This window comes from Orcinus orca, chromosome 9 (assembly GCF_937001465.1).
Source record: "Orcinus orca chromosome 9, mOrcOrc1.1, whole genome shotgun sequence".
Classification (NCBI taxonomy): Eukaryota; Metazoa; Chordata; class Mammalia; order Artiodactyla; family Delphinidae; genus Orcinus; species Orcinus orca.
Genome location: NC_064567.1, coordinates 17,060,489 through 17,074,929, shown reverse-complemented (window position 1 = coordinate 17,074,929; position 14,441 = coordinate 17,060,489). Strand labels below are relative to the sequence as shown.

Below are 14,441 nucleotides of genomic sequence, written 5' to 3'. Positions count from 1 at the left end.
AGATCTGGGTGCTGGGCATGCTTGCCACTCCTGGGGTGCCAGTGATAAACAGACATTGTTTTCTTCTAAACATGTTTGTCTTTGTTCCCATTTGCCATAGTGCCTAGAATTCTGAGTCTTCTAGAAACCTGTGTGATTGAAAATAAGGTATCCTGCTATATTCCAGCTATCTTAGGGATGAACTGTTGAGTCTGGAAGGTTCTTCAGTCCCCAGCTAAAATGCAAACATCCCTGGATTAGAGGATGGTATGATGATGTAACACTAGGTGAAAGCAGATTCCTTGGGAAGGAGGCCCAGCAGCAGCCCATGGCTGAGGGCACCTGTGACACCAGGAGCAGGAGATGGATGTTGAAGAGGAAGTGTGTGTTCACCTTGGGCCATTACAGTTTATGCACTTCCGGAAGGCCAAATCTACTCTTCATCCCAGCTTTTCACATTCCCAAAACAGAGAGTAGGTCTCCTTCACTCTTTTGGGAATGTGCAAAGTATTTTGAGTATTTGTTGGTCAGAAAGTTGCTGAGAACTAGCAAAAATATCTAGGGAACCCTTCGATAACGCTTTGAACTTATCTTTGTTCCTCTATAGGTAAGGTATTTTTTTCCTCTGGCTTCTTTCAGAATTTTTTCTTTATCTTTGATTTTCTGCAATTTGAAAATGATATGCCTAGGTGCAGTTTTTTCTTTTTGCATTTATCCTGCTTGGTGTGCGACCTCTGTGCTTCCTAAATTAGTGGTTTGATGTCTGATATTTGGGGAAATTCTCAGTCATTATTGTTTCAAATATGTCTTCTGTTCCTTTCTCTTTCTTCTCCTTCTGATATTCCCATTATGTGTGTATTACACCTTCTGTAGTTGTCCCCTAGTCCTTGGATATTCTGTTTTTTTTTTTTTTTTTTTCTTTTGGTCTTTGTTTTTTTCCTTTCTGGTTTGAAGATTCTATTGATATAGGCGCTAGCGCCAAGATTATTTTCTCAGCTGTGTCCAATCTACTAATGAGCCTATCAAAGGCATTCTTCATTTCTGTTACAGTGGTTTTTTATCTCTTGCATTTGTTTTCTGGTTCTTCCTTAGGATTTCCACCTCTCTGCTTACATTGACCATCTGTTCTTGCATGCTGTCTGTTTGATCCATTAGGACGCTTAGTGTAATAATTAGAGTTGTTTTAATTGCTAATTAAAACACTGCCTGATAATTCCAACACTCCTGCCATATCTGGTTCTGTTGCTTGCTCTGTCCCTTCAAATTGTGTTTTTTGCCTTTTGGTATGCCTTGTAATTTTTTCTTGATAGCTGGACATGATATACCAGGTAAAAGGAAATACTGGAAATAGGGCTTCAGTAATGTGGCGGTGAGGTGTGAGGGGAGGGGAAGCATTCTCTAGTCCTATAAGTAGGTCTCCGTGTTTTAGGGAGCCTGTGCCTCTGAACTGCGAACTTCACAAGTGTTTCTCAGTTTTATCCTCCCTTCTTAGGTGGGACATGAAGGCTAGAGTGGGCCGGAGCTGGGCATTTCTGTTCTTCCCCGTGGAAGCCAGAGCCAGCTGGAGCTGGGTATTTCCCTTCCACAGGTCAATTAGGCTCCGATAATAATAGCCCAGGGTCAGGCTCTGGTTAACTGGCTTCACCTGCGGGCAGGCCTTGTTGAGAAGCACAGCAGCTCCGGTCAATTTAAAAACGGTTCCTTTGCCCCTCCCTCTGCGGGAAGCTCGCGGGAATTTTTCTCATATATTTGCTGCGAGAAGCTGGTTGAGCTCCTGGCGGGAAGTCTCCCCGTATGTTGTGGGCCCACCGTGACTTGGTCATCCTGAAGTTTTCAACTATCAGAGTTGTCTACACTGAGCCTCCGGCAACTCGCTCATTACACGCGTCCTACCTGGGCACTAGTTCCTGCTGTTTCTTCTCCCGAGTCTCGCTCTGGTAAGTTGTGACTCCTGTATTCACCCATCTGTCTTAAGGGCAGTGGTTTGCCCTGTGTCCCCTGCTCTTGTACCGATGCAAGAAGTATTGTTGATTTTTTTCAGTCTGTTCAAAGTTTTACTTGCTGTTAGGATTGCTGACTTAAAAAATATTCACAACCTAAATGTTGAGAGTTACATTTTATTTAGCGGGAATTTTTCGGACTTCAAGCCTGGGAGGCAGCATCTCAGTAACCCTGAGAAAACTGCTCCGGGGAGGCGAGGGGGGAGCCAGGTTATAGAGAAGTTTTGCAACAAAGGGCAGGTAGTCTGACCGTCGAAAGATGATTGTTAATTAAAGAAAACCGGATATCTCAAGTTAAGGAATTTAGCGCTTTTCTATGTATGGGAAGATGCAAGAGTCTGGGCTCACTGAAATCATACCTTTGACATGCACCTCAGCTACCTGGGGCCAGTATCCCTGTGTTTTCACACCCTGAGTTTCTCCAGGGCTCACTGGCTCACGTTGGAGGGCAGCAATCACTGCTGACCATGACATCTTTGTTTACCGATATGGCAGGTAATATTCCATTTCTCAGAATGGAGTGGTGATTTCTAAGCTCCTTACATACGGACCTGGAAACTGGAAGTTCCCCTCTTTCTTCTTTGGCTTCTAATTACTTTCCAAGGTTGGATTCCCCACACTGCACCCCCCCACCCCCCACCCCCCCGCCGCATCCTAACGCTCTAAACATCCAGCGGACGATCAGAGGATTTGTAACCTGAGGGTACGGCCCAGGAAATAGCTATCTCGCTGTCAGAGAGGCTAATTCACATGCTTTGGAGAATGTGGGTAGAAGAGGTGGTGGAAGAGGGGCAATGGTTGGCTGACAGAGTTGGAACAGCAGTAATGTTCCTCTGGGCGCCTTCCCTCGCTCTGTCCGTCAGAGTCACATGGTGGTCCCTGCAGGCTCTCTGGGTGTAGCATCTTGGAGGTCTGGATAACTTCCTTGCTGAGCAAAGGTCTCCCACCTGCAAAGGCTTGGGCTGTTTGAAAAGCCCAAGCTCTATCACCTGAAGATTTGTGACAGCTCGTTCGTCTGCCTGACTGTTGGAAGGAGTTGGCACTTTGAATTATCAAGCACCACTATGAATAGGAGAGGACAGGAACTCCCCCACTTGGCATTTGTAGTGGCAAATCATGTCTTGGAAAACTTTCAAGATTCTCAGCACTGGCAAAATCCTGGGGAAAGGGGATCAGTCAACTATCATTTATTTATGCTTTCAAAGGGCTCTGGAAACACAGGTAACAATGGGGTAGAAGAACAAGCCCTATCGTGTATTATTAGACAAGAAGTCTGATAACAGGGAGGAAGACTCCCCTCTTGGATGGGTCTTGGGGGACTAATAAGGCTCCCTGAAGCTCCAGGCTGGGGCCCTTCTATTGACTTTTTAGGCTACTGGAGAAAGAGAATGGCATTTCCCCCTCTTCAGCCACTTTTGTCTGAAGAACTTTAAGGTATTTCATTAGTAATTTCTTTAAAAGGAGGCAGATACTGCTTTACTTAGGATGGACCCAGAACAGATATACCTGGAGGCTGGATTTTTAAAATGAATTAAGTAAAATATTTATTGAAAGTTTATGAAATGCTAGACATGGTGTGAGGCATTGGGACACAAAGATTAACACAGTGGTGCCCGGCATGTTGCTCACAGCCTACCCAAGGGCAAAGCAGGTGTAAAGGCTACTAGATCAATTAATCTATGAGTACTTTTAGAGTATCTGTATGCTCAGGGGAGGTAAATTGCATAGCCCATTTCTCCAGGTGCTTCTGAATTGCTAGGGGAAACAATGAAATCTACTTGGTAGAGTAAAAGGATACTTTAGTGGAATCACGGGCAGCAGGACTTTGAAGAAGGGAGAAGTCAGTGTAGATTGGAGTTTAGAAAAGGTGAGGAAGAAATAGTGGGAGATACATCTGTAAAGGGAGGATGGTGTGGGAAAGGGCCTCAGGAGCCAGGCCAAAGAATCGCACTTGATATAATAAAGCAATAGGAAGCCACTGAAGGTTTTAGAAGGGAAGGGGGTTGTATTAGTCTCCTAGGGCTGCTGTCACAAAGTAGAACAAACTGGTTCACTTAACACAACAGAAATTTATTGTCTCATAGTTCTGGCGGCTAGGAATCAAGGTGTCAGCAGGGCCATGCTCCCTCCGAGACTCTGGGTAGAATCATTCCTCGTCCCTTCCTAGCTTCAGGTGGCGGCCATCCATCCTGGGCTTGTGGCTGCCTCACTCCAATCTCTGCCTCCATCTTCAAGTGGTGTCCTCCCCTCATAGCTAAGCATCTTGTAAGGGCACCAGTCATATTGGATTAAGGGACCATCCTACTCCAGTATGACCTCATCTTAATTAATTACATCTGTAACCCTTGTGCCCAAGAAAGTCATATTCTGAGGTACTGGGGCTTAGGACTTTAGCATTTACCTTTTTGGGGAACACAATTCAACCCATAAGAGGGATGAATTGGTAGAAGTGGGATAATGATAAAGTTAGTCTAAATGTAGTGTGCTAATTGACTGGAGAGGGAGGGCCTTTCTGCTGGGGGTTGTGACAGTATCCGGACCTTCAAGGGGAGGGGGCAGGGGCACTAATGTGAATGGAGAGTTAAGCTTGGCCATGGAGGGTTTTTAGGGAAGAAATGACTACAAGAGAAGCTGAAACTAAGGGTGTGTAATCAAGCAATTTTGATGAGGTTTTGAATCTACATGATTAAAAAAATGATATTGTGATATATACTCAATTAATTGATTTTCATAAACGTATTTAGCAGGAATGAAATGTTTTCTTTTTGTGGGTGGGTGGGCAGTGAGGATCCTAGGTTTAGTTGTGGATGTAGAAAGTAGTTGGAGGTCAGGGCCCAGAGCCCGGGTGAGATTTCAAGAAAGATGTGGATTTGGGAGTCATTCTCCTGGTGAGGGCACTCCTGGAGCTCTTGTCTGTACCCCTGAGCTGGCTTTGGGGTTGCTGTTTCTTGTTTTGATATTAAACACCTGTGTAAGGAACTCTTCTAGTTGTGTACAGCTTCTCTCTGCAACAGGGTGGAGAGTCCTGGCATAACAAGTGAACGCTAGGTACCTTGGGTTGATGGTGTGCTGGGCTTTTTGTGGAGATGTCTCCTTGAGAATGAGATGAGATGTTAGGAGTTATGACACAGAAGGGCTCTATCAAGTTGGCCTGAAACTCTTATTTCCAGGGTATTTCTTGTCCATGCCTCCATGCTCCTGGAACCCTCCCTGTTGGGATTGGAAACAGGATGTTTTCAAATCTCCTAAAACCTCACACAACTGCTTTCTCAGAATACATTGTCTGTCTTTAAACATCTTGAATCATTTCATAACCATCTTGTACTGCAAAACTGGCATTCTACCAGGGCTCTCAGTGCCGTCTTCCTGCTTGACCACCCACACATTTGACTTCATTAGTCAATCCAGTTTAAATCTGGCGGTACTGCTCATCAGCTGTTTACGTTAGTCCTTGGAGGCCTGGGGGGGGGGTGTCTTTTTTTTTCTTTTTAAAAATCTATTTTATTTATTTATTTTTGGCTGTGTTGGGTCTTTGTTGCTGTGCATGGGCTTTCTCTAGTTGTGGCGAGCGGGGGCTACACTTCGTTGCGGCACGTGGGCTTCTCATTGCGGTGGCGTCTCTTGTTGCAGAACACGGGCTCTAGCCATGTAGGCTTCAGTAGTTGTGGCTCTCGGGCTCTAGAGCGCAGGCTCAGTAGTTGTGGCGCACGGGCTTAGCTGCTCTGTGGCATGTGGGATCTTCCTGGACCAGGGCTCGAACCCGTGTCCCCTGTATTGGCAGGAGGATTCTTAACCACTGCGCCACCAGGGAAGCCTCAGCCTGGGTGGTCTTAATGGATCCTTGTTAGACCCATTAAGCATCATCAAGGGAGGAAGCAGGATTGGGCAATGAGGACCTCTTAATTCAATTTTGGTTGGATGGATTTACTTATGGACACAAGGAACTTGGTTTATCATTGGTGTGAGAACTGTGTCTGAGTTCCTGGTAATCACATTTCAGCTCAGCCGGGTGTGAGCTCCTGGACAAGTTTATCTAGGATGCAAGTCATCTGTATGTTAAGTCTCAACCTGTGCAGGAAAGGACAAAACACAGTGTGAGCAAAGGAAGTGTTTCTCCATGGGGGTCTGCTTGAGTTCATCCTCAGGCAGCCCCTTATCCTATACCTGGAATCTGCTTCTCTTTGACATGTTAGCCAATAGGCTTGTGAAAGCATGTTTCTTCCTCCTTAACAAGAAGACAACAACATCAAAGAGAATGACTGGGGCCAAAAGTATGGATGTGATTTTTGTCAAAAAAAGATTGTCAAGTTAATTTATGACATGGCAAAGCTCCAAACATAATTCTTTCCTAAAATGTCAAGAAGCACAAGGTTGTATAACTCAAATAACTGTGGCAGGAGAGAAATCATAATAAAGATATTTTCCCTTTGTTCAACACTCCACAGTTTAGGAGGCATGTGAAGTCGCTCTTATAATAGTGAATATCTCAGAAAAAAGGAAATTTAATCAAATGAAAACGTTCTGGGCAGCAGTTTTAGATTTTTAACAAATCCCTAATATTTAATCAGTAAGACCTTTTTATTTATATATATATTATTGAAGTATAGTTAAATACTATAGTTAATTTTTAATGTTTTAATTTCTGCTGTATAGCAAAGTGATTCAGTTATACCTACATTCTTTTTTTATATTCTTTTCCATTATGGTTGATCGTAGGATACTGAATATAGTTCTCTGTGCTATACGGTAGGACCTTGTTGTTTATTCCGTATATAATAGCTTACAACTGCTAATGCCAACCTCCACGCCACCCCTGCCCCAACCCCCTCCCCCTTGGCAACTACAAGTCTGTTCTCTATAAGACCTCCTTTTAAAACACACACCTTTAATCTTAAATGAGGGAGTTTAAATTTTTAAAATAGAATCCACTGGGTCACACAACCAAAATATACGCAGTTGGTTTGCTTATCCTCAGGAAGAATTCCCTTTTTTGTTCCACGTCGTCAAACCTCAGCCATACCTCCTGGGTGAGTGGTTCGGTTGTCTGTGGCAACTGGGTGGCAGATGTCCAGGTTTTAACTGGGGTTTGTGTTGATTCTTATCATCATGAAAAGAATTGCTGATAATGACATGAAACAAGATGTAAGCTCACAGCTACCGAAATGAGATGAACACAGGATTTATGTAATGGTTCATTCAAAATGAAAAGGGGATAAGAAAAAGAGGACAAGCAACTCTCTAGCATTTTGTGCTTAGTGTGAGGAGGAGATATTAGAAAGCACATCTTCCTTGAGGTGACAAAGCCTGGGGACCTTGTTCCTATTTTGTAAAGCAAGCCAAGCACTGGTCGACCTCTCCCTGGACTTGGAAGCATTAGTAGCTCCCTACAGAGAGCGCTGAGCTTCTGTCTCCCGCGTGGTCCCATTAGGGCAATCTAGTTAGCTTGGGCAGGGCCCTGCTGCTGATGCTGCTTGATCAGTGAGCACACACAGCGCAGAGAGATGGCCTTGGAGAACTGCTGCCCTGCCTGCCCTGCAGGCAGGGTCATTAGTGGGGTGCCAGGCGATCCCCCCCCCCACACCGGAGGGCCTGCTCAACGTCTTGTCTGGTCTCAGCGCTGCTGCCATTCGCCACCTCCCTCCCATGTCTTAGCCTGCATCAATATTACCCGACACAATAAACCGAAATGCGGAAAAAATCTAACCACGTGGAGCTTTACTTACCTGAGGCCAAAGCATTTCCCTCGAAGGTATAAACACCTTGAACGTCAGAAACCAGTAAGACGTAGGCGAGCCAGGAGGTCCTCCAGCACCCTACCGTGCGTACCCTAGCCCAGCTTGTCCACTTCCTTCCAGCACATGTCAGCATCTGTACTGGTTTTATTTAGGGAGTAGCCGTTGTCTTTTCTCTCCTCCTAGGATGTAAGCCCTATCTGGGTAGGAGTCACGTCCGTAGTGCTGACTGTTATCGCTACAGTGCCCACAACGGGGCCTGACATATATAGATCCGCAATAAGTATTTGTTGAATGAACCAATGAACTCACAATTTAGAGAACTGGCTCTCCTCACTACCTCCCTTTTTGCCCCTGGAACCCAAGGCATTTTAGCTTCTGGAGCCGCTGTGGCTGGTTTGGGTCTTAGGAAGGCTGCTTTGAAACGATTCCACAGGTCTTGACTGAGAGTGCTGGGAGGTGATAAACAATTAAGGGTGAGGGACCTTTTGCTGCTGTTGCCATTCCGGATGCAGCTCTCATGCCCACACCCTGCTGGCCATGCTTGAGGGCCCCCTTGCCTTCATGTCTGGCAGGAAGGCCAGCACTGGCTCACCTGGCGGTTAGCGTGGGAATCACAGATGAGAGTCTCAGCCCTTGTGGCTCTTCTTTATTTCATGCCGTGCTGCCCCCTTTTTCCACCCCCTCCCCATACTATTTAAGATGTTACTTTGCCATAAAGCCGCTAGCTTGGCACGGGTATTTGGCTCATACCAGCAAATCCCCATTAGCCTTTGACTCCTCCAAGAGGCAAAAGGAAAAACGTACCAGGATGCAGGAGACACTTTCTCTGTCTGGGCAGATAGGGATAAAAAGGATTCTGTAGAAACACAAGAGTTTATTTATAGCACTTAACCTTTCCTAGACAGAAAGCCAAAGGTTTTTGCTAAGGTTTTCTCTTCTTCAAGAGTCTGAAAGAAAAGGAAATCCTGGGCCCTTCATTGTATTTGTTTGTATCTCGCAGGTGTGTATATTTTAAAAATTCACTTTCTTTTTAATTAGACATGTCTTCTTGCCCCCAGGTACTGCTCCTGAGCCCTCATCAGTAGATTTCCTTCATCTAGGGTGTTGCATCAGGTGTCTCTTGCTGCATAAAAATACCCCAAAGCCTAGTGGCTTAAAACAACCACTGTATATTTGTCCATGATTCTGCAGTTTGAGCTGGGTGCAGCCGGTGGTTCTTCGGATCTCACCTGGGGTCACTTGCGGCTGCAGTTATCTGGGGGCTCAGCTGGTGTTGGATAGTTCAAGATGGCTTCACGCACCTGTCTGGCGGGTAGCTGGGACTGTGGACTGGGACACCTCAGTTCCTCATGTGGTCTCTCCTGAGATATAACTCTGGGCTTGTTTCCATGCTGAGACCTAAGGGGGCATGCCCCAACAAGGAAGCACCTGTTCATGCTTCTGCTGGCTTCATGTTTGCTGTCCCATTTGGCCCTGGTAGGTCACATGGCCAAGCCCAAGAGTCAGTTTGGGAAGGGGTTGCACAAGGGCCCGGATACCCAGGCATGAGTCACTGGGGATCATTACTGTAACAATCTACCCTAGGTATGAAGAGAGGTGCATTATTTATAGGCTTGGCTTTTAAGTTGCTTCAATTAACAGGTTACATTCTCCCATGACTTGCTCATCACTCTCTAATTAGGTCCTGGCCAATCCTACAGAGTTTTCCTCAACCTATCCCAACTAAACATCTATATCAGGAGTTGGCAAGCTTTTTCTGTGAAGGGCCAGAGAGTAAATATTTTAGGCTTTGTGAGCCATAAAGTCTCTGTTGCAACTACTCACCTCTGCTAATGAAGTAGAAGTAGCCATAGATCATATGTAAGAGAATGGGTATAAGCTGTGTTCCAATAAAACTTTATTTATAAAAAACAGGTGATAGGGCAGGTTAGAGCTGTGGGCCATAGTTTGCTGATTCTTGATCTATATCATAATAATTCTAGACTGCCAAAATGTATTACATTCAAGTATTTCTATTTCTCAAACTGAAAACTAAATTTCATCTCTGCAGAATTTGATTTCATCATAAGAAGTAATTGATCAAGGCATGTTACATGATATTTTTCATCTAATTGCTTAAAATCATAAACTCATAAAATTTTTGCTAAGTATCTTTTTAAGAACTTGGAAAACACTGCATTTACTGAATAAAATGTCATAGGTTGGTTCAGTGAGAGTTGGAGAGGTATTATAAGGTGCAGAGAGCACAAACTTTAGAGTCAGACTGAGTTTAAATCCAGACTACCACTAACTGGCTGTGTGACCACATGCAAGTTACCTGACTTCTCTGAGCTTTAGTTTTCTCATTTGAAAATAGATAACAATAGTCCTACCTCATAGGGTTTTTATGAAGATTAATTGAGTCAGTTCACATGAAATACTTAGCATGATGCCCAGACCACAATAGATGATCAGTTAAAATGGTGATCTAACTCCCTTAAATAGTAATTTTTGATAAGCCGGGGTATATGATAGGGTTTCCAGGTTCATAGTGTTACAGTTTAATTTCAAGAACTTAATTTTAATTTGTTAGAACTAATAGGCAATTTCAGTAAAGTCAAAGGACACGAAAATCAACCTACAAAAACTAGCTGCATTTCTATACACAAACAACTATCCAAAAAGGAAATTAAGGGGAATTCCATGGCGGTCTGGTGGTTAGGAATCTGCACTCTCACTGCTGAAGGTCCAGGTTCAATCCTGAGTCAGGGAACTAGGATCCCACAAACCACATGGGTGGCCACAAACAAACCAACCAAAAGGAAATTAAGAAAATTCCATTTACAATAGTGTAAAAAAAAAGAATATAATACTTAGGAATAAAATTAACCAAAATGGTGATAGACTTGTACACTAAAACCTAGAAAACACTGACTAAAGAAATAAAGACAGATGGAACAATGTCCCGTGTTCATGGAGAGGAAGAATTAATATTGTTAAAACGTCAGTATTTACCAAAGTGATCTATAGATTCAGTGTAATCCTTATCAAAATCCCAATGACATTTTTACAGGAAGAGAAAAACAATCTTAAAAATTCATTTGGAACCATAAAAACCCCGAATAGCCAAAGCAATTCTGAGCAAGAAGAACAAAGCTGAAATGCTCCCTCATTTTAAAATGTATTACAAAGCTACTGTAATCAAAAACAGTATAGTACTAGCATAAAAACAGACAGACTATGAAAAAGAATAAAAGAGACCAGAAATAAACCCTGGCATATATGTATGGTCAACTAATATTGGACAAGGGAGCCAAGAAGACTCAGTGGGGAAAAGAGTCTCTTCAATAAATGGTGTGGGGAAAACTGGATATCCACATGTAAAAGAATAAAATTGGATTATCTCACACCATATACAAAAATCAACTCAAAATGGATCAAAGACTTAAATACAAACCCTGAAACAATAAGACTAAGAAAACGTAGGGAAAAAGCTTCTGACATTGAACTGCACAATGATTTCTTTGATATGGCATCAAAAGCACAGGCAACAAAAGCAAAACAAGACAAGTGGGACTACATAAAACTAAAAAGCTTCTGCACAGCAAAAGAAACCATCAAAATGAAAAGGCAACCTACGCAATAGGAGAAAATATTTGCAGACCATATATCTGACAAGGAGTTGATATTCAAATATATAAGGAACACCTATAATTCAATAGCCAAAAAAGTCCCCAAATAACTCGATTAAAAGATGGGCAAAGGACCTGAATAGATGTTTCTCCAAATAAGACATACAAATGGCCAACAGATGAATGAAAAGGAGCTCAATGTCACTAATAATCAGGGAAATGCAAATCAAAAGCATGAGATACCACCTCACGCCTGTTAGACCAGGGAACTTGATAGAAATGCCCAGCAATCCGTGTTGTAATAAATGTTGGCAAGGATGTGGAGAAAAGGGAACACTTGTACTTTGTGGGAATGTAAATTGGTGCAGCTACTATGGAAAACAATATGGAGGTTCCTCAAAAGATTAAAAATAGAATTACCATTTGATCCAGTGATCCCTTTTCTGGGTATATAGCCAACAGAAGTGAAATCTAGATCTCAAAGAGATAGTTGATAGTTGAACGCACTCCCACGTTCCTTGCAGCATTATTCATGATCACCAAGGCAGGGAAACAAATGTCCATTGATATACAAATGGATAAAGAAAATGTGGTATGTACATAAGGTGTAATATTATTTAGCCTTGGAAAAAGAAGGGAATTCTGCCATTTGCAACAACATAGATGGACCTTGAGGGCATTATGCTAAGTGAAATAAGCCAGAAAAAGAAGTTATGTGTGGAATCTAAAATAGTCAAACTCATAGAAGCAGAGACAGAATGGAGATTGCCAAAGGCTGGGGGAGGGGAACATGGGGAGGTGTTGGTTAAAGGTTACCAAGTTTCAGTTATGCAAAATAAGTTCTGGAGATCTATTGCTAAGAGGGAAAAAAAAAAGGGCAACAGGGCTGCAGAGCCTCTCTGAGCTTTCTGCAAGGGAGTAGGTATGAGCATTGGTTTTGGATATATGGGTAAGAACAGCTTTTACTCTTCATTTAATTTGAAGGAATGTGGGCTCTAAAATCGGGAATGTGAGCTCTAAAATCGGACAGAACTAAATTGTACCATTCATGAGCTGTTTACTGCAAGTTTTTTAACCTTAGTCTTTTTTTTTAAACATATGATTATTGTGAAAATTGAATAATGTAATGTGGTAAAAAGTTCTCAGCACAACTAGCTGTAATACAATAACTATTTAAAAAATTTTAGTAGTAAAATTAATATAAGTTAACTTAGATCTGAGTACTTTCAAGCCTACTGAAATTAGACTAGCAAATCACCAGCAGTGGCACATAGCTAGACTTGGTGGCCTGCCACAGGGGATTTGCATAAACACATGGGACATTACTAGATATCCGGAGAAGGATATACAGATACATTCTCAGATTTGTTAGTAAAACTTTAGTAAAACACAGTTTCTTTAAAAAAGAAAAAAGTTATCTAGTAATAATATCAGCATCCAGTTGCTAGGAATTGTCTATGCATTATTTTCCTTTGTGTGATAAGACGCTGTTGCCAGACATGTGACCCATCATTCTATCCAAATGGTGTGAATAAGAATACCCTTGCTGCTGCAGCTGCTGAATGCATAGAAGTTGCTGGGGTGACCAGACAGTCCTTTGTGTTGCTACTCTATTTACAGCTGTGCTTTAGTATATGCCACAAATAGCTCAGTGACCTGCATTTGACCCCATGGTCAGCGGTTTCCTCAGTGAATCTTTGTGACTGTGATATTTGTCTCTACTTCATTGATTTGGGTTTGAAATTTCAGTAGTACTTTTGAGGCTGCTTGGCCAATATTTGAGTACAGTGACACTTAGGTGTAGCCCCATGGTCCCAAAAGCCAGTAATCCTTTAGCCAGGATTTACTAAAACAAAGCTTACCTCGCATTTGACTGTATAATGGTTTGACATTAGTTCAGAACAAATACAGTGAATGTCTGCCATGTATCAGGTGCCATTAAAGATGATAAATTCTATTTTCAATCAGTAATTATATTGCAATGAAGTAAAAGCCTTGAAGAAAGATATCCTATGGCTGATGTGTGATTATCCCGTTAGTGTCTGAGGAAGATGGTAAATTTAAAACAGGAAATGGTTCGCTGGCACAAAGGTGGCTGTTTCTGAGCCGGTGGTGCACCCACTGCAGTGGAGAATCCATGTTTAAGGCACTAATGCCAGCCCAGGGAAGCAGAGTTGAAAGCAGCAACTGGTCTCCCAAAGGGCTCTCCTGCTGTAGGACTAGCTAGGCAGAAGCCGACAGGGGCACAGCTAAGTGATTAGAGCCCTGCCAGTGACCCACAGTATGCTCAGCATGAAATAAGGAGGGTCATGACATTATCTCCCCAACGTCCTTGCATGCCTCCCTCACTCCACTTTGGAACTCAAAGGGCTTGGGCAAGGCTCAAGCCTCAGCAATTCAGCTATGGGGACTGTAACACCATAGCTGGGGACTGTGGAAATACTGTCCATGGCAACTCATGGGACATCCTTCAGGGAAAAATCCCTAATAATGAAGGGTCATTCGTTTTTGTTTTTTTTTTGCGGTACGCGGGCCTCTCACTGTTGTGGCCTCTCCCGTTGCGGAGCACAGGCTCCGGACGCGCAGGCGTGGCCATGGCTCACGGGCCCAGCTGCTCCGCGGCATGTGGGATCTTCCCGGACCGGGACATGAACCCGTGTCCCCTGCATCGGCAGGCGGACTCTCAACCACTGCGCCACCAGGGAAGCCCCGTGAAGGGTCATTCTTACCAGTGTTACATTTTTGGAGCCACTGTTATATCTTAACCCGACTTCTTTTGCCCAGAACGTAGCTTTGAAGTTCATCTTAAGATTTTCTTGGGTGTCCAGAGTTTTGCTGTCTCATGTGTTACAGCTTCCATTTACTCTCTAGAAAGCCACCCTTGATGACATCCTATTTAGAAGCTTTCTGACTATTTCTTTTTCTCTTAATTGTCTCGTACAAATTTGTGTGCATCAGAATCACCTGGAGGCTTTATTACAACACGGATTGCTGGGCATTTCTGTCAAGTTCCCTGGTCATGGTTGCTCGTCTAGAGACCACATTTTGAGAATCACTGGTCTTAACAGGAAGAGGAAAAAAAGATCTAACAGTCTGATATACTGTGCTACGTGAAA

At 43.2% G+C, this 14,441-nt stretch overlaps 2 long non-coding RNA genes across 2 annotated transcripts in view; one reads left to right on the top strand and one right to left on the bottom strand.

Annotated features, from left to right (window-relative positions):
• LOC125965479 (uncharacterized) overlaps positions 1-14,441 on the top strand; it is a 37,112-nt gene that overhangs the window by 3,888 nt on the left and 18,783 nt on the right. Inside the window, exon 2 of the long non-coding RNA XR_007479385.1 lies at positions 8,659-8,714. This is a non-coding gene — a long non-coding RNA (uncharacterized LOC125965479). The remainder of the gene's footprint in view (positions 1-8,658; positions 8,715-14,441) is intronic.
• Positions 5,465-13,911, bottom strand: LOC125965478 (uncharacterized). The gene is made up of 2 exons (XR_007479384.1): positions 6,863-13,911; positions 5,465-6,047 (listed from the first exon to the last, which is right to left on the bottom strand). It is a non-coding gene; the product is annotated as an uncharacterized LOC125965478 (long non-coding RNA).